This window comes from Eumetopias jubatus, unplaced genomic scaffold (assembly GCF_037043125.1).
Source record: "Eumetopias jubatus isolate StellerSeaLion01/CBP00866 unplaced genomic scaffold, mEumJub1_p1.0 scaffold_9, whole genome shotgun sequence".
Classification (NCBI taxonomy): Eukaryota; Metazoa; Chordata; class Mammalia; order Carnivora; family Otariidae; genus Eumetopias; species Eumetopias jubatus.
This window is the reverse complement of record NW_028274815.1, coordinates 77120265-77140405: the sequence shown is the minus strand read 5'-3', so window position 1 is coordinate 77140405 and position 20141 is coordinate 77120265. Positions and strand designations below refer to the sequence as shown.

General features: G+C 47.0%; 1 protein-coding gene across 1 annotated transcript in view; it reads left to right on the top strand.

Annotated features, from left to right (window-relative positions):
• The window catches only part of FAM178B (family with sequence similarity 178 member B), an 85435-nt gene that overhangs the window by 21982 nt on the left and 43312 nt on the right, over positions 1-20141 (top strand). The window lies entirely within an intron of this gene.

The following is a 20141-nucleotide window of genomic DNA, read 5'->3' as shown; positions in this document are numbered from 1 at the left end:
TTTGGAACTATAATTGCTGTATGTGTTTTCAGGTTGCCTGGCCTTTAAGAGATTTGCATGTGTGTACATTTCCATTCTTTCCTGGAGTCTGTGGTGATTGGCTGCTTTTCCCAGACTATCCTGGGGAGAGTTTTACACTACTACCTTTATCCCAGCATGCCTCCCAAGTAAAGGGGGAGCTAAGGCGGGCCCAGGCTTCAGAGAGTGGACTGTCACAGGTGTACTCTGGGTCACTGGGGCTGAGGGCTGAACAGAGTTCAGGTCCAGGGGTCGCTGGAGTTTTGGGGTATGGTGGATACTGTTTTCCTAGATTGAGAAGAAGCCCAGGTCACCAGTTAGAGGTCCTTGGTGAGCTTGGAGAATGGGGTATTACAGAACACTGACATTTTTCACTGCAGGGGGTTTATGCATTTATTTAGAAAACATGCATTGAGTGTGTCCTGTATTCGGTACCTTGCTAGACAGCAGAGGGAGATACAGGGATGAATAAGGTGTGGTTCCTGCCCTCAGAAGGCTGACAGCCAAGTGGGAGGGGATGAAATGTGCAATTACAACAGGAGATGGACACAGCCACAAAAACTGTGGGAATTCCAAAGAGAGGAAGATTACTTCTAGCCAGGTGGGGTGGGGGGTGCGGGGAGGCCGGAGACAGGGAGGGCTTTGTAGGAGAGAGGGCAGTTGATTTATCTCTCAAAAGATGTATAGGGCAGGGATTGCAAACTCACTTGCCTGTGGGGACCGAGCAAGTCCATGACTAGAGAGCTCTTGCCTTGTCTAAGAGGCTAGTCGGTCTGGTCTTGCCAGATCTCTCCGTTTTCAAGAGAAGCCGTGTTTTAGTTAGGATGTACTTTGGCTATAAGTAACAATTAAGAGAATTAAATACCCAATTAAGAGAAGTTTATTATCTCACATGACAAGAAATCCAGAGGTGAGGGCTTCTGTGGTATATTCAGCAGATCTGCAGTATCAGGGCTCTGGCTTAGCTTCTATGTCTCCCTTCTCACTACTACTCCTCAAGGTTGCAAAATGGCTGCCATAACTCCAAGCATCATCATGTTCTCATGACACAGCAGTTCAAGGCAGAAAGAAGGGTGGAGGAGACGTCATTCCTTCTCGTACTTTTCTCTCTTTTTGTCAGGACACTCCATTTTGTTTCATTAGACAGAACTGGGTCACAGGTTTTAGAGGACACTTGCCATGTTTTCTGACTGTCTGGTGCCCTTGGACACCCTGGCTATGTTTGAAGAATTTTTAGCTTCATGATCCTAAGCCTCCAGGGTAGAATCCTGGAGACTCACTCTTCCAGCCTCCTTTCAAATACTTGAATTTTTAGTTTTGGATTTTCCAGTTAGTTCTGTATAATTTTTTAAATAGTTTCTATTTCTCTACTGGGATTTCTTATTTGTTCATTCAATATGAGCATATTTTCATTTACCACTTTGAGCATAGCTGTAAAACCTGCTTTAAAATCCTTGTCTGTAATTATAACATCTGGATCATCTAATTCATTAACATGGAAAATTAAGTATGAAAGTGAACATTTATTTAGAATGAGTAGAAAAATCATACTAAATACTACCTTGGGAAGTTCAGGTTCCACTCTCCTGGATATCTTTAGGATATTTTCCAGAAATGTTCATGTAGAAATGCCCACTGGTTGTAGCCTGCTTCCCTACCTAACCTAGAAATTCATAGGGGGGCCGTGCAAGGGAGGGCCCCAGAACTTAAGCTTCATTAACTTTATAGTCAATTGGCTTAAGACACGTAATAAACTGTTTTCTGTTCAAATAGCTAGCGCTTTTCTCTGTTGCCTGTGGTTCGGAGCTCTGACTGCTCCAGTAGCACCCCAGACCAATCCCTGCAGAGGTAAGTGGGATGACATGGTTCATCCACTGAGGTGGACTGGGTTCCCTTAACAGGGAGGAAGGGGAGCACGGTTGTTGGATCAGCAGCCAGCAGAATCTGTCTTAGCCAGAATACCGACATTTATGTGAAATCTCCTCTTGGAACTTATTCAGTTAAAAGACCAAACCCCCAAGCCCCCACTGTGAACCCATCTGCAGGCTCTGTTCGACTGTAGATGGAATACAGCTCCACTGGTTTGCAGCCCTGGGGGTAGGATTCAGGTGTGGAGAGATGCAAGGGAAGCAGGAAGCAGTGGGAACAAAGACAAGGAGGAGGGGAGAGTAGGACTTCCTTAAAGGGGGCAGAGTAGGGGATGTTTGGGGCCAGAGCTTAGAGGACAGTGGGGGCCATTGTAGACACAGTGAAGCTTTATTAATATTTATTAAGGCTGGTACAGAATTGGAGTTGTTTAGATGTAATTCACACACCATGTAATTCACCCTTCTAAAGTGTATGATTCAATATGATTAATAGAGTTGCTCAGCTAAAATCACTATCTAATAATTCCAGAACATTTTCATCACCCTAGAAAAACTCATACCCATCAGTGGTCATTTCCCACACCCCTCCTCCCAGCACCTGCAAACCCCAATCTACATTCTTTCTCCATGAACTTGCTTATTCTGGACATTTCATATAACTGGAATTATACAATATGCAACCTTTGGGCTTTTTTAAAAGATTTTATTCATTTGAGGACTCCTGGATGGCTTAGTTGTTAAGCGTCTGCCTTCGGCTCAGGTCGTGATCCCAGGGTCCTGGGATCAAGCCCCGCTTCGGGCTCCCTGCTCAGAGGGGAGCTTGCTTCTCATCCTGCTCCCCCTGCTTGTGCTCACTCTCTCTCAAATGAGAGAGAGAGCAAGCGAGCAAAAGAGAACAAGCGGTGGGGGGTAGTGTAGAGGGGCAGAGGTAGAGGGAGAAACAGACTCCCTTCTGAGCAGGGAGCCCTGACATGGGGCTCGATCCCAGCACCCTGGGATCACGACCTAAGCCGAAGGCAGGCGCCCAACCAACTGAGCCACCCACCCGCCCCAATATGCAACCTTTTGTGTCTGGCTTCTTTCACTTAGCATCATGTTTGCAAAGTTCATGCACCCTGTAGCATGTATTAGTACTCCATTCTTTTTTATGGCTGAATAATATTCCATTATATAGATATACCATATTTTATCCATTCATCTGTTGAAGGACACTTGGGTTGTTTCCACATTTTGGCTATTGCAAATAATGCTACTATAAACATTTGTACACAAGTGTTTATGGGGACATAAGTTTCAGTTCTCTTGGGTGTACACTTAAGAGTGAAATTGCTGGATCATATGGTGACTATATGGTTGGTTTTTTGAAGGACTGCCAAACTATTTTCTGAAGTGGCTGCATCCTTTTACATTCCTACCAACTGTGTATGAGGCTTCCAGTTTCTTTACACCCTTGCCAACATTTGTTATTGTCCATCTTTTAATAGCCAAGCTAGTGGGTGTTAAGTGCTATCTTGTGGTTTGGATTTACATTTCTCTAATGACTAAGGATGTTCAGCATTTCATGTACTTAGTGGCCATTTGTATATCTTCTCTGGGGAAACATCTATTTAAGTGCTTTGCCCATTTTTTGATTGGGTTGTTGGGTTCTTTTTTTGTTGAGTTGCAGGAGTTCTTCATAGACTCTAGATACTAGACCCTTACCAGATATATGATTTGCAGATATCTTCTCCCATTCTGTGGTTTATCTTCTCACTGTCTTGATGGTAGACTTTGATGCACACGGTTTTTTTTTTTCAGTTTAGTTTAGTTTTTTTTTTTTTTTTTTTTTGCTTTTAAGTAGGTTCCACACTGGGTGCCCCTGATGCACAAGTTTTAAATTTTGATAAAGCCTAATTTATCTATTTTTTACCATTGCCTGTGCTTTTGGTGTCAAACAAAGCACCATTTCCTAGTCCAAGGTCATGAATATTTTTCTGTTATGTTTCCTTATTAAAGTTTTATAGTTTTAGCTCTTGCATTTAGCTCTTTGGTCCATTTTGAGTTGGTTTTTTTATGTGGTGTGAGACAAGGGTCCAGCTTTATTCTTTTGCATGTGGATATCCACTTGCTGAAAAGCACTGTTTGTTGAAAAGACTCTTCTTTCTCCATTGAGTTGGCATTCTTGTTGAAAATCAATTGACCATAGATGTATGAGTTTATTTCTGGATTCTCATTTCTATTCCATTGATTTTTTTTAAAAAAGATTTTATTTATTTATCTGAGAGAGCAAGAGAGCCTGAACACAGAGGGAGAGAGAGAAGCAGACTCCCCACTGAGCAGAAAGCCCTATGTGGGGCTCGATCCCAGGAGCCTGAGATCGTGACCGGAGCCGAAGGCAGACGCTCAACTGACTGAGCCACCCAGGAGCCCTTATTCCATTGATTTATATATCTTTATGCCAGTACCCCCAGTTTTTTTTTTTTTTTTTTGAGAGAGTGAGCATGAGCTGGGGTGGGAGGGGCAGAGGGAGAGAGAGAATCTTTTTTTTTCTATTTAGAATGCAACTTTCTTTTTTTCTAATTTAAATTCAATTAGCCAACATATAGTACATCATTAGTTTTTGATGTAGTGTTCAGTGATTCATTAGTTGTGTATAACAGCCAGTGCTCATCACATCACATGCCCTCCTTAATGCCCATCACCCAATTACCCCATCCCCCTCTCCAGAGAGAGAGAGAGAATCGTAAGCAGGCTATGCACTCAGTATGGAGCCCAGCGTGGAGCTCAATCTCACTACCCTGAGATCATGACCTGAGCCAAAATCAAGTGGGGCACTTAACCCGGAGACACCCAGGTGCCCAGTATCCAAATTCTTGATCACTGCAGTTTGCAGTGTTAAAATTGGGAGTGTGAGTCTTCCAGCTTTGCTCTTTCAGAATTATTTTGGCTATTCTGGGTCTCTTGTATTTCCATATCAATTTTAGGATGGTTTATCAACCTCTGCAAAAATGACAGCTGGGGTTTTGATAGTGATTGTGTTGAATCTGTAGATAACTTTGAGTACTACGGCCATCTTAATAATATTGAGTCTTCCAATCCATGAATATGGGATATCTTTCCATTTACTTAGATCTTTCATTTCTTCCAATACTGTTTTGTGGTTCTCAGTGTGTAAGTCTTATATTTGTTAAATTTATTCCTAAGTATTTTATTTTTTTAAAAGATTATTTATTTGAGAGATAGAGCACAAGCAGTGGGGGGAGGAGCAGAGGGAGATGGAGAAACAGACTCCCCGCTGAGCAGAAAGCCCCATGTGGGGCTCGATCCCAGAACCCTGGGATTATGACCTAAGCCGAAGGCAGACGCTTAACCAACTGAGCCACCCAGGCACCCCTTATTTTTGATGCTATTATAAATGGAATTATTTTCTTCATTTTCTTTTCATATTGTTCCTTGCTGATGTATAGAAAGAGAACAGATTTTTGTATACAGACCTTATATTCTTCAACCTTGCTGAACTCGTTTATTAGCTCTAATCATTTTTTTAATGGCAGAATTTGGTTTTGAAAGCAAACATGTTCTTGTGCAACTAATTGCTTAAAAGAAATGACTTCATGTTTCTTTAACAAACATGCTTTGGCCGTGCCAACGTAGGACTGGCCAGTAAGTCTGCCAAGCACACTGAGTAGGCAGCAGTGCCTGGAAAAAAGGAGCTCCATCAATGAGATCGAAACACTTGAGAGAAGGAGGAAAACACGCGTAGGTTCTGTCCCGTTAGCTTCCAAGACAATGTTGTTCATTCTTATCTACCCCTTCCATTCCCTACCAGCTTCTATAATATTTGTGTAGGAGGGGAAGAATATAACAAAATAAAATGACCCTGGCCAGTACATTCTTTGGATATTTTTTTTTTTAAGATTTCATTTATTTGACAGAGAGAAACAGTGAGAGAGGGAACACAAGCAGGGGGAGTGGGAGAGGGAGAAGCAGGCCTCCCGCGGAGCAGGGACCCCAATGCGGGGCTCGGTCCCAGGACCCTGGGATCATGGCCTGAGCTGAAGGCAGACGCTTAACGAATGAGCCACCCAGGTGCCCCCATTCTTTGGACATTTTTTAAGTGAGTGAGAAATTTAGTTCTCAGAACGAATTAGTTTCATTTTCACGAGCAGTGTCTTTGGACACTTTGTTCTTCCTCACATGGTCACCATGCTTTTTCCCTTTGTCCCTGGGGCTCCAGTATTACAGTCATTGGGGCTTTGGGGCTCTCTGGGACAGGCTCCTGTTTTGTGGGTCACTTTTCTTTTTCTTGTATTCTGTCTCCCTCCTTCTCTACCCTCCTTCCTTATTCCCTCTCAGATAATATTTATAAGACTGCTGCTTATAAAAAGAATAAAACAAAACAAAGACCAATAACCTCACTAGCTAGGTAACCCCTGTTGTTAATCTTAAAGTATTCTATGTATCAAGTGCAGAAAATTCAAATATTAGAGACAGGTGCAAGCTGAAAAGTGAAAGCCTCCCTGCCTACCCACTCCCCAGGCCACCTCTCCCCAGATAGTCATTATTAAGAGTCATTATTTCTTGTGATGATTTCCAGGAGCAAAAGCCATGTAATACATATACAATCCACAGTCCACATAATCCATGTTTTTGTATTTATGGATTTACACCGTATTTCTTCTGACACTTTGGTATTCATCTGAAGTTACCTCCAGCAGAGAGTTAATCTTGGGCCTTACCAGCTCTCTCCCCTGGATATCAGGAGAGGCCGCAGCCCACATAACACAAGTCAGACAAGATTTTCTAGACCGGGGTCTCCAGTGTGGAGGACGCTTGAGGTGGGATATGTCATCAGGTGCAAAAAGAAAACATTAATACCTATATTTACATTTTAGCCCATCTTTTTTTTTTTTAAGTTTTATTGACATGTGTAATTGACATACATTGCAATTTATACACTTCACATATGTATATATCCATAAAACTGTCATCATCATCCAAATAATGATGTCCATTGCCCTCATAGTTTTCTTGTGCTTCTTTGTAATTAATTTCTCTCCTTCCCCTTTTGTCTGTAGAAAACCGCTAATCTACTTTCTTTCACTACAGATCAGTTTGCATTCTCTAGAATTTTATATAAATGGGTGGAATCACACAGCAGGTACTCTTTTTTGGGGGGGTGTCTGGCTTCTTTAACTCAGGATAATTATTTTGAAATCCATCGATCTTGTGTGTCTCAGTACTTTATTCCTTTTCATAGCTGAGTACTATTTCATTGTATGGATATCCTATCCCTACTAATGACATTTTGGGTTTGGTTTTGCTTTCAGTTTGGGAGCTATTAAAATCTGCTATAAACATTCTTTTTTTTTTAAGATTTTATTTATTTATTTGACAGAGAGAGACACAGCGAGAGAGGGAACACAAGCAGGGGGAGTGGGAGAGGGAGAAGCAGGCTTCCCGCTGAGCAGGGAGCCTGATGCGGGGCTCGATCCCAGGACCCTGGGATCATGACCTGAGCCAAAGGCAGATGCTTAACGACTGAGCCACCCAGGCGCCCCTCCTATAAACATTCTTATGCAGGTCTTTGTGTATACATCTGCTTTCTTTCCCCTTGAGGTAAATAATGGATAGGCTGGGTCATATGATAAATGTTTAAGTTCTTTTTTTAAGTGTTTATTTATTTTTTCTTTAGTAATCTCTGCACCCGGTGTAGGGCTCAAACTTGTGCCCCCTCAAGATCAAAAGTTGCATGCTCTTCCAACTGAGCCAGCCAGGTGCCCCTATTGATATTTTATAGTTGGTGCTTTTAGTGTCATATTTAAGAAATACTTGTGAAGGGTTGCCTGGGTGGGTGAGTTGGTTAAGTGTCTGCCTTCAGCTCAGGTCATGATTCCAGGGTCCTGCATCAGGCTCCTCACTCAGCAGGGAGCCTGCTTTTCCCTCTGCCTGCCGCTACCCTCCTGCTTGTGCATGCGCCCTCTCTCTCTCTGACAAATAAATAAATAAAATCTTTAAAAAAATGAATTGTTTTCTTAATTTCATTTTCAAATTGTTTGTTGATAGTGTACTGATGTATAAGTGATTTTTGCATATTGATCTCTTATGCTATAACCTTGATAGACCCCTACTTTGTTGAGAATTTTTATCAGGAGTGGATGTTAGATTTTGAGATGATTATGTGGTTTTTCTTCTTCAGTCCCTTAATATGTGAATTACATTGACTGATTTTTGAATGTTTGTTTATTCATCCTTGCATTCTGGAATAAATCCTACTTGGTCATGATGTATTAATTTTGTATGTATTTTTGGATTCAATCTGGTAACTTTTTGTTGAGAACTCAACATTTATGTTCATGAAGGATATTAGTCTGTAGTTTTCTTTTTCTGGTTTTGGTATCAGAGTAATACTGGCTTCATAGAATGTGTTAGGAGGTATTTCCTCTTCTTCAATATTCTGGGAGAGTTTGTATAGAACTGGTATTATTTCTTCCTTAAATGTTTGGTGAAATTAGCCAGTTGAGCCATCTGGGCCTTGAGTTTTCTTTATGGGAAGATTTTTAATTACAAATCCAATTGTTAAAAATAGATATATGGCTATATATATTACCTGTTTCTTCTTGAGTGAGCTCTGTTAGTTTGTGTCCCTTTCACCTAAATTGTCAAATTTATCAGCATAGTTTTGTTCATAATATTCCCTTATTATCTTTTTAATGTCTGTTGGATCAGTGATGATGACCTCTCATTCTGATACTGGTAATTTGTGTTTCTTTCTTCTTCAGTCAGATCAGTTGGGTTTCAGGTTTATCAGCTTTATTGATCCCAAAGAACAAGCTTTTGGTTTCGTTGATTTTCCTTAGAGCTTTTCTGTTTTCTGTTTTACTGATTTCTGCTCTTACCTTTATTTCCTTTCAAATTCTTGTTTGGAGTTTGATCTGCTCTATTTTCTCCCAGTATTTTAAGGTGGAAACTTAAATCATAGTAGCTCGTCTTTTTTTTATTTGTGTGTCAAAAGTAGCTCATCTTCTTCTTCTTTTTTTTTTAAGACTTTATTTTTAAGTAATCTCCACACCCAACATGGGGCTCGAACTCACAACCATGCGATCAAGAGTTGCATGCTCCACCGATTGAGCCAGCCGGGTGCTCCAAAGCTCATCTTTTTTAAATTCACCTTTTAACACATACATGGCCTATTAGCATCAAAGTACATTTATAGAGCTTATAAATGTATATTTGTTAGAGGTATAAATTTAAAAAATTTTAATGATGGATATGCGCCATCAGGAAAGTTTTAGGGAGCAGCAGAAGCATTCTTTGATTGGAGCTGCAGGCTGATGCCTTCCTAGGAATTTTGACATACTGTGGGAACATGGGGATGCATGACGGGTGACAGAGCATAGGATGGGGTGGATGGAGTGGAGACAGGATGTCTGACAGTCGCTCCCTTGGGAAGAACCCTACAGCAACATGGAGCAGCGTCAGGACACAGATGGAGCTTGGCAGTCCGACTGTCAGAGTCCTCCGAGTGGCCAGCACTGAGCACTCAGGATCGTTTTCAGAGTTGGCAGTAATAACATCGGTGAAGCACCAGGTGTAGAGTGGACACTCAAAATACAATAGCTATTATCAAAGCAAAAACATATTTCTTTATGACTCAGAGATCGTTAGATAAAACCACAGGAGCTAAGCAGCACAAATACTCTGCTCCCTCTTCTTAATTCTTCTAGTTCTGTTTTGGCCATTCCTGTCTCACTCTAGTCTCAGATGATTGGTTTTAGGTTTTCTTTTTCTTTTCTCAGATGGCTTTTAAGCAGCCAAAAATCCCTGTCTATCTGTTCAGTTGACGCTTTCTGCCCTTCACTGTCTTATTAGTTGTCCTCACTTCCCCTGACCTGCCCTTTCATGGTGCTCGGGAGAGTCTCCCGCGGGGCTGGTCGGAGCAACCCATCCAGAGCCTCCTGCAGCCTCCCGGGGTAGAGGCCCTGCCTGAGAACAGCTGCCCCTGGGGCTCCACGCAGCCTGGGACCCCATGTCCGTGGTACCGGCGGCGATCCACATACAAGGAGCACTTCTGTGCAGGGCCCAGAGCCCAGCCCTCTTTTCATGTGGGGGTGACCTTCACTCCCGACTTCACAGGGCAGGTGCCTCTCTGCCCGGGCCAAGGAGGGAAGCTGGGATCCAGCTGCACTCTTAATCCTCACACTGGTACTGTGAGAACACGGTGCAGACCCAAAGGAGCAGGCAAACCCCATGAGGACCACCCTGGAGAGCCCAGCACCCCAGCCCCCTCAGAGCTGTCATTTGCTGGGCCTGGGCCCTTCAAAGTCTCCAGTTGGAACGCGACAATAACAGTAATTCAACTTCAGAATTGATCTTCATTTTAAAAGCATATTATTGTCTGTTGTGATAATAAAAGTCATTTCCTTGAAAATAATAGCTCACATTTCTAGAGAGCTGGTGCCAGACCCTGAGCGCAGGGCTTGGCCTATCTCATTTAATCACCACAACAAAATCCTCCAAGTAGATACTGTGATTTTCCCTTTTCGCAGATAATCAGGGGGCTGGAAAGCCCAAGCTTCACACGATTTGTATGACCCACAGTCTCCGAGGTGGGGGGCTGGACCCCCGGTTCCAGCTCACTTTATCTTCTCTGTCTCGCTCTCTGTGCTCCAAAGTGCAGGGACTGTGGCTTCGCTTGTCTTCATTTTGTCTCCCTCTTGAGCTCCTGGCGGCTGCAGGAGCTGGTACACAGTAGGACTCAGGTGGTATTTGTTCAGTGTGCCGCTGAGTGTCGGGGAATGTGTGATTTGCCCACAGCAACACATGGGCGTCTTTTCCTACCAGCCCCTCTGATCCTGTGCATTGTGTCAACTGGGGAGCTGCGTGCACGGGCCAGACTCCAGACGTGCTGTGCGGCTGTCCGAGGTCAGAAGGTGGGATCCGCTGGCCCTGGGGGGACAGGCGTGTGTGTGATACCGCAGCCCAGTGGGCATTGCCCTCGTGTCCCTGCCGGGTTGTGCGGCACTGCTCCATGGCTGCTGCTGAGCCCAGGTGGGTCAGCTCCGCCACCTCTGCCACAGCGCCTGGCACGGACTGGTAAAGCTCCCAGGTGATCCTAATGTGCAGCCAGGCTGAGAAAGTGCCAGGTTATGAGGACTTTGGCCAAGTGCATAAACCTCATGCAGTCATAGGGCGAGCATTTCTTCACGTTTGTCTTTCAGACCCTGATCAGAAATCTCCGTGGCTCCCCTAGAGCTCAGCCTCTAGCCGCCAGTTTTCAGTTGTGTCTGAACTTTAAACAGGACCAAGGCTTGGGTCCTGCTCTCAGAGACTGGCCTGGAGTACAGCCCTGAGAGGGGCATTTTAAAACCTCCCCAGATGGGCGCCTGGGTGGCTCAGTTGGTTAAGTGACTGCCTTCGGCTCAGGTCATGATCCTGGAGTCCTGGGATCGAGTCCCACATCGGGCTCCCAGCTCAGTGGGGAGCCTGCTTCTCCCTCTGACTCTCTCCCCTCTCATGCTGTTTCTCTCTCGCTCGCTCTCTAATAAATAAATAAAATCTTTAAATAAGATAAAATAAAATAAAATAAAATAAAACCTCCCCAGATGATTCTAGCAAACAGTGGGGCTGAGGGCCTCTGGGCTCCTGCACCTCAGGAGCAAGGCTGAGAGCTGTTGGGTGCACGAGGAGCTGGGGCTGCCTTCCATGGGTTCCTCCCCACACCCATCCCACCCCAATCATGGGTCCCTGTGTGCTGTTCTTGGAGCGAGGGCCGTGGCTTTCATTAGCTCAGTGGTTTCCCAATGTGGCTGCATCTTAGAATCTCTTGGGATTTCTTTTTTAATTCTAGAGCCCAAGCCAGGCTAATTAAACCATAGTAGTGGGGGGATGGGGGGACCGGTGACAGTAACTTGTGAAGCTGCTCCCTAAGAGATTCCAGAATGTGCAGACAAGTCTGAGAACCACTGCATTTGGTTCTCAGCTGGGTCCTTGATCCAGAATGCAGCAGACACCAAATCCCTTAGACTGCTGGGTTGTGCTGCCCACGCTGCTGTGTGGGGAGGGAGACCTTTTCGTCTGTTTCCTTTTCTTCAGAGTTCTTTGTTTTTGTTGTTGTTGTTTAAAGATTTATTTATTTAAGAGAAAAAGAGAGAACACGAGCTGGAGGGGTAGAGGGAGAGGGAGAATCCCAAGTAGACTCCATGCCGAACACAGAGCCCAACATGGGGTTCGATCCCACAGCCCAGAGATCAAACCTGAGCTGAAACCATGAGTCAGATGCTCAACCTACTGCACCACCCAGGTGCCCCAGTTGTTGTTGTTGTTTTAGAACAGTTTTAGGCTTACAGGATATTTGATCAGAAAGCAGTTCCCCTATTACTCCCCTGGCCTGCCACCCCCCTCCCGCCCCCGCAACACACACTAGTTTCTTCTACTGACATTTTCCATTTGTATGGTGTATTTGTTAGGATTGATGAAGCACTACTGATACATCATCATTAACTAAAAGCTATTGTTTAAATTAGGGTTCACTCTGGAGCACCTGGGTGGCTCAGTCGGTTAAGTGTCTAACTCTTGATTTCATCTTAGGTCATGATCTCAGGGTCCTGAGATCGAGCCCTAGGCACACTGGCCTCTATGCTCAGCGGACAGCCTGCTTGCCCCTCTGCCCCTCCCCATGCTCGCTCTCTCTCTCTCTCTCTCTCTCTCTCTCTCTCTCAAATAAGTAAATAAATCTAAAACAGAGATTCTGGAATCTCTTAGGGAAGCAGCTTCACAAGTTACAGTCACCGGCCCCCCCCCATCCCCCCACTACTATGGTTTAATTAGCCTGGCTTGGGCTCTAGAATTAAAACAGAAGTCCCAAGTGATTCTAAGATGCAGCCACATTGGGAAACCACCGAGCTAATGAAAGCCACGGCCCTCGCTCCAAGAACAGCACACAGGGACCCATGATTGGGGTGGGATGGGTGTGGGGAGGAACCCATGGAAGGCAGCCCCAGTAGTGTGCCCTCTTTGTGTTGTACGTTCTGTGGGTTTTGGTAAACGTATGACTTGTGTCCATCATTGCTGTATCATACAGAATAGTCTCGCTGCTCTGAACGTCCTCTGTGCTCCCCTTGTTCATTCTTCCCCCTCTCCATCCAAACCCCTGGTAACCCCTGATCTCTTTATGGTCTCTAGAGTTTGCCTTTTCCAGAATGTCATCTAGCTGGAATCAAACAGTATGTAGCCTTTTCAGACTAGCTCCTTTCACTTAGCAATAGGTATTGGAGGTTTCTCTATGCCTTCTCATGGCTTCATAGCTTATTTCTTTTTGCCACTCAGTAGTAATCCATTGCCTAGATGTACCACAGTTTGTTTAGCCATTCACCTCCTGAAGGACATTTTGTAGCTTCCAGTTTTTGACAATTACGAGTAAAGCTGCCGTAAATATTCATGTGCGGCTTTTTGTGTGGGCATACATTTTCAGTTCATCTGGGTAAATACCAAGGAACACAATTGCTGGATTGTGTGGTAAAAGTATGTTTAGTTTTGTAACAAACCACCAGACGGTCTTCCGAAAGGGCTCTTTCGTGTTCCCACCAGCAATGAATGAGAGTTCCTGTTGCTCCACATCCTTATTAGCATTTGGTATCTTTTGTTTCATTTTAGGTAGAGATCAGGAATATTCCAGAAATCTCAGGTTCAGAAATCCAAAGTGAGAGAAATCCTGGTGGGCCTTGTATTCAGGGACGTTACCGGGAAGCTCTTGGTTGAGTCTAAATCAGTCTCAGATTCTTGCTTTTTAAATGTGAGAGGGCGGTTTGCTCCTACCTTCCTGAGTCATACTGAGGGGGCCTTGCTTTATTAAAAATAATCCAATAGTGCATCCTGAGGTAGGAAAGTGAGGAAATGGTTGCCTGGAGTCGAGACATGACAGCTGGGCCTCTGGCAGCCATCCTGAACCATGAGGTGATCTTGAGAAGGAGAGGCACATGCCAAGAAGGGCAGAGCAGAAGACGGGCACCCAAGATCCTACAGATCAGTCAGGTCCCTGCACCAGTGTGGCCCACCTGCTTCCAGACTTTTTCATCAGAGAGAAATAAAATTCTAGCTTATCTAAGCCCAGGTAGGTTTTTTGTTTTGTTTTTGGTCTTTTTGTTATTTGCAGCAGAACCTAGTTCTAGGAGCTATGGTGATTCAATGGTTTGGCACAATGCAAGTCTGTCCTACACACTGGGGGCCAGGAATGCTCAATGGTGTTAGGTGACCAGGCAGTGGTGTCAGTTACAGAGGGCAGGAGAGAGGAGAGGTGGGTGGCCTGGGGACGGCATCACCTACCCTGTACACATCCTCACTCCCATGAATAAAAGGACCAGGGGCTGACAAGGACTCTGTCGGGGGTGGGGGGGCTATGTGAGGGGGGGTGTGGATGGGTGCTGTGTGTGGTAAGTATGGGTGGGATGCGTGTGTGTGATATGTGAGTGCGTATGGATGAGTGTTGTGTGTGTCATGTGCAGTGTGTAGGTGTGTGGTGTGTGGGTGTGTTTGTGTTGGATGAATCTGCGTCTGTGGTATGTGTGGTGTGTGTACAGATGGGTGGTATGTGCATAGTGTGGGTGTAGTATAAGTGTGGTGCAGAAGTGTGTGTGTGTGGATGGGCGGTGTGTCTGTAGTATATGGTGTGCATGTATAGGTGTGTATGTGTGTGTGGTGGGTGGATATGGGGGTGCGTGTGTGTGTGTGATGGTGTGTGTCTGGTGGATGCATATGGGGGTGCATGTGTGTGTGAGGGTGTGGTGGGTGGATATGGGGGTGCGTGTGTGTGAGGGTGTGTGTGGTGGGTGCATATGGGGGTGCATGTGTGTGTGTGTGGTAGGTGCATATGGGGGTGCATGTGTGTGTGTGAGGGTGTGTATATGGTGGGTGCATATGGGGGTGCTTGTATGTGTGTGACGGTGTGTGTGGTGGGTGCATATGGGGGAGCATATGTGTGTGTGAGGATGTGGGGGGTTATAGGCTGGATTACAGCAAGGCAGGCAGGAGGCTGTGGAGGAGCCAGAGGGAGGGAGGGCCTTAGCTCAGGGTGAGCAGGTAGGAAAGGGAAAATGAAGGGTCAGTGGGATGGGTTGCATGGCAGAAAAGGAACAAAAGGAAGCCTGGAAAGAATGTGGGTAGAGCGGTCTGGAGAAGAAACCCGTGGGGATGAGAGGCAAGAAGAGCGAGTGGGTCAGAGCTTATCCAGGTCCCGGGCATGTAGTTGTCCGTGGTGAGAGGCAGCATCAGGCTTAGGAGAATTCCACACTCCTTCCCGTGCTCACACTATAGTTGGGGCAATGAGATGTACATGTTTTTAAAATATGGACTTGATGGAATTTTGTGTTTTTACCACATACATGGATCCCTTTGATCACATCACTCCATACCCCTGAGACCCAAGTTGCTTCCTTGCCCCAGTCTGCAGGGTGGGTGTGGTGTGGGCAGGCCGGGCCTGAGGACCCAGAGGGGATCCCGCAGGACCAGCCAAGAGGGTTGTTGGTTTCGCACAGGATAGAAATCAAAGTGAGCCAGGAGGAAGTAAAAGCAGAGTTTATTGAAGAGCATCAGTGATAGAGTATAGCAGACAGGGTGTTGGGGGGGCGCCTCAGAAAGGAGAGGAGAGCGAGTCTCTCCTTTGCTTGGGGTCTGGGCTTTTCGTTGAGGATGGTGCGCATGTCCTAACTGGTCAGAACAAGGACAAGGGTCCAGGGATCCTCCACAAGTCACTTATGCCCAGGAGCCAGGGGGTCTTGGTGTCAAGACGTCTAAGGTCAGGGGTCTGGAATAGGTACCCGAGGACCCCACCCAGTCCCTCCTTGGATGTTAATGACTGTGCCGGAAAACTCCAAAGAAATCACGCACTCCTTGACCTTTACAGTTAGGACCTACGTTATTTGTACTCTAAGGCGTGTGCAAGGTGGGGCTGCAGTTCCCAGCAAGAACAGAAGCAGGGAGAGGAGCAAAAAGCAGTTTCCCATGGGGTCCTTTCAGTTTCCCTGTCTCAGGTGGGCTCCCCTCCCTCTTTCTGCCCTTATCCTCTCACCCCTGGGCCTCACACCCCTCTAGCACCCTGGCTCCTGGCTGGGCCTAAAAGACAAGGAATGGCAGCCTGGCCTCAGGGTGTACCCAGGGCTCTTCCTTCTGTGTCTAGCTGCCCCCCGCAGCACCCCGGCCAACCACCTTTCTTCTGGGCCGTTTATACCACCTGGCTTCATTCGGTGTGAACTGTTTTTTTTTTTTTTCATGTTTTGTCAGTTTCCCTGCTAAACCTTCAGCTCCATGAGACCAGGATTTTGTCTCTTTTGTTCACTGCTGGGCCCCCAGCGTTTAGAACAATGCCTGGTGTTCAGTTACTGTTTATTGAGCGAATGAAAAGTTTAAATGACAGGCTGAAGCTGATTGACTAAAGCCAATGATAGACAAGTGTAAATTTAAATACAGAAGTGCAGAGGGAAGTTGAGTAATCACAATTGGGAGGATAAGGAATGGTAAGCGGGGCGCCTGCGGGGCTCCGTCGGCTAAGTGTCTGACTCTCGTTTCGGCTCAAGTCCTGATCTCATGGCTTATGGGATGGAGCCCCATCTGGCTCCGCACTCAGGGGGGAGTCTGCTTGGATAGTCTCTCCCTGCCCTTCCCTCCCCCCCAGCATGTGCACTCACTCTTGTTCTCTCTCTCAAATAAATAAATACATCTTTTAAAAAAAAAAAGGTAAGATTTGGGGTGCCTGGGTGGCGTCTGCCTTCGGCTCAGGTCATGATCCCAGGGTCCTGGGACAGAGCCCTGCATCAGGCTCCCTGCTCCGCGGGAAGCCTGCTTCTCCTGCTCCCACTCCCCCTGCTTGTGTTCCCTCTCTGGCTGTCCCTCTGTCAAATAAATACAATCTTTAAAAAAAATAAAAATGTAAGATTTGTTGAAAAGAAAACCACAGGCCCAAAATGGCATCACTTAGGCCAGGTCACTAAACCAGGGCTTAATACTTAACTGCAGTTTCAACCTCCCTCCAGAAGTGTTAAGTCTGTCAGGAATTTTCTGATAGGCATCAATGAGGTAATCTATCTGTATAATAAGACCCCCTGCCCTTCCCCCTAAGGAAAGGTGACCTTGCATAGAACAATCCTTTCTTTTCTTTCGATAATAACTTTCTTGCCCCACCCTCCTTCCTATAAAAACCTTCCATTTTGTACAACTCCTTGGAGCTCCCCTTTGCCTGCTAGGTGGGGTGCTGCCTGATGGATGAATTGCTTAATAAAGCTAATTAGATCCTTGTATTTACTCGGTTAGATTGTGTTCAACAGATTGTAAGCCTCTCCTAAATGTCTTGAGTCCCACGCTCCAATTGGGACCTGGGCTCAGTCTGATGGGGTGGTTGCTTACTTTTCTTTAGGAACCCAGCACCCCCGCATTAAGGATGATTGGGAACACCCTCCTGGAGAATCGTGGGGTCTCTAAGATGGCATCAAGAATCAGGGCCCAGGCAGATGTTTGGCCCTCCCAAGGCAGCCACCCCAGAATACTCTTCAGCAGTTCGACTTGGGGGTCTGGGAGGGGGAGAAAGAGACCAGAGTCCTGCAGACCCTGTGCCCTGTCGTCTAACTGCTAAGGCCCAGGATGGGACCTGGTGGGTGGGAAGGGATGACACAGGCCTGCGGAGGGGAGCCGCTGGGACTGGCGCGTCGAGCCGAGGAGGTTTTGGGCCGTGTGCGGTTTTCCCATTCCCTGACAGTGGTGCCAGGAGCGTGGAGGCGGTGGTGGTACGTGAAGTAGCGCTTCTTCTGAGGCACAGATGGAAAAGCCACTTTTATTTTAGGCCCAGTGCCTTTCCTCCCCTGCCTTCCCCCAGAGCATCAGTTCCATTCCAGGAGAACCACCCAGAGGGACGCTTCCAGACTCAGCCCCTAAACAGAGCCCAGGAGCTCAGGGCTGTTAGCACTGGCGTTTAGAAAGGCACAGGGTCCCGATGCACCCGGGGCCATCGGTCGCCTCCAACGAGTGCGGTGTGGCTGTGGAGAAACGGAGTGAGGGTGTTGGAGCTGGCAGCCTTGCGTCTTGGGTTTTGTTCTGTGTCAGCTCTCCGGAAAACCCCCATTCGGGACACAGTGCTCAGGAAAAGCTGAGAGCATGGCCTAGTTCTAGGTGGTGTTAATTACGGGCTCTCGGGCACCTGTCGTCACTTAACCAATTTCCCACGCTGTTGATTGGGCCCGATTTATCCTGAGGCAGCCCAGGCCCCTGGCTCTGGAACCTCTCCTGACCCATCAGCCTGGTCATGACAGGGCGGGTTGGCGAAGGGGGACAGTGCTGGGCTCCAGGTTTGGAAGCTAGCGGCACCTGCAGCTGCTGTTCCCCAAGGGGTTTTAAAGCAACTGATGCACCTGCCATGGGCTGAGGGGGTGATGTGAGGGTGGACACGCACAGCACCCTTTGGGGTCCTACACTGCAGGCAGGCTGTCCACCCCCCCCACCCCACCCCCCCCGCCAAGCTGGTCCTCCAGGGCCTCACCCTAGGCCGATTCTCTTTGCACACGCATCCTCCCTCCTGGAAAGTTCGTCGGCCCGCCCACACATGCGTGTGCTTACGTGCGCAGTCCCCCAAGGGCCCCGGTAAACAGCTTGCTCTCATTGAGTGGAATAAGAGTGGAATCTCATTGTGTTTTGCAGACTTCATTCTTCCCTGCTCGTTTGTGAAGCAGGCAAAGGGTATCATTACTCTTACTTGTTAAATTGCCCGAGAGGGAAAAAAAAAGTTTTTCCTCCTCCAAGAGTCTAATTACTTGTTGGGTGAGCCCCGACTCATATACATTTCTAAAGAGAGAGACACCTGATGCCAGCAGAAGAGATGTCCTTGGACGGGATTCAGAGACCCTCTGCTGGCCATTCCGCCGGTGGCTGGCTCTGCAACCATACCAGACTGTTGCCAAACTTCTCAAAGAGTTGAGGATGCTGTGTTTCTTGCCTTGAGTCACTGGGCATTCCGTGCTCTTTCATGCTTCTCTGCCTTGGTCACTTCTGTCCCTTTGCTGGGTGCGTGCTACCTTTACCGTTACCTGTGCCATGCCCCCCCCTCCCCCGCCGTGAACTTCCCCTCCTTTGAGCAGGCTCTGCACCTTTCACCTGCTTTGCTTTTTGAATATACTCTCCTGTATTTATCTGCCTGACTCCCCTCCCTCCTAGACTGTGAGCTCCCTGAGGTCAAGGTCGCCCCCCGCAGCCACCTTTTTATCTTGGGCACCTGGCATGGTTCCAGCACATGGGGGGATCCACTGAGGTGGACCTTTCAGAGGGAACTCTCACTGGCAGAACGGCAAGGGTCGAGCACGTGCTGCTAGTGTGCTTCTAGCCCTGTTTCGAGTTCATGATTCGGACACATCTGTCAAAGTCAATGTCTGTCCACATTCCTGACATTGCCAGCTTATCTTATGGCTGGTCTTCAGTTTCCCTCTTGTTCCAGTACTACTCAGTCAGGTTTGTTTAGGATTCTCTCCATCATTCATTCATTGGGCTTCCCCCACCCCCACACCAGCCATTCCTCCAGGCCCTGGGTGTGCAGAGCGGGCCCTGCCCTCATGGAATTTACATTCTAATGGGGAGACCGAGACAAGAAGCCAGTAAATCAATAAGATGCTGTAGAGGAAGGACCATGTGGAGACGTGGAGGGGTGCAGAGAGGTCACAATGCAAAGAGTGTGTGGGAGGCAGACTGGATTGCAGCCATCTTTGGGAAATAGGATCCTGCACGTTGGTTTTTGTTTTTCTGGTTTCCTGGTTGTGAAAAATGTCCTTAGGAAAAGCCCCGAGTACATAAGGTTTTCCCTCATCGTTGGTGAGGTCAGATTACTGTTCATGGTTTGTCAAAACTAGTCAAGAGACAATGGTACTTTGAGCTCAAGCTGGCTGTGGAGACGTGTCCCAGGCTGCAGGGAGTGCCCTGGGCTGGGATATGGTGGACCTGGGACCGCCCAGCTGTTGCTGCAAGGGCAGTGCCGAGTCAGCAGGAGGCTCAGGGCTGCCCTCAGCAAGGGCCCGGGGCTGCTGAGGCTTGTGTCTTCCACGTCTTGCAGTTCTGAGGCTTCTGGTTTAGGTCTCTTCATCTGGCTCGGCTCTGGGCCGCTCAGCACCCCGACGGCTGTCTGATGGAGCCAGTCAGGGCGCCATCACCCCTGGGCCCTCGCACTTCAAGGTGGCCAGAGCTTGAAGACGAGAATGAAGGACCGGGTTCCCAAAGCTCCAGCGGATGTCTCAAAACCGCTGGTTGCTC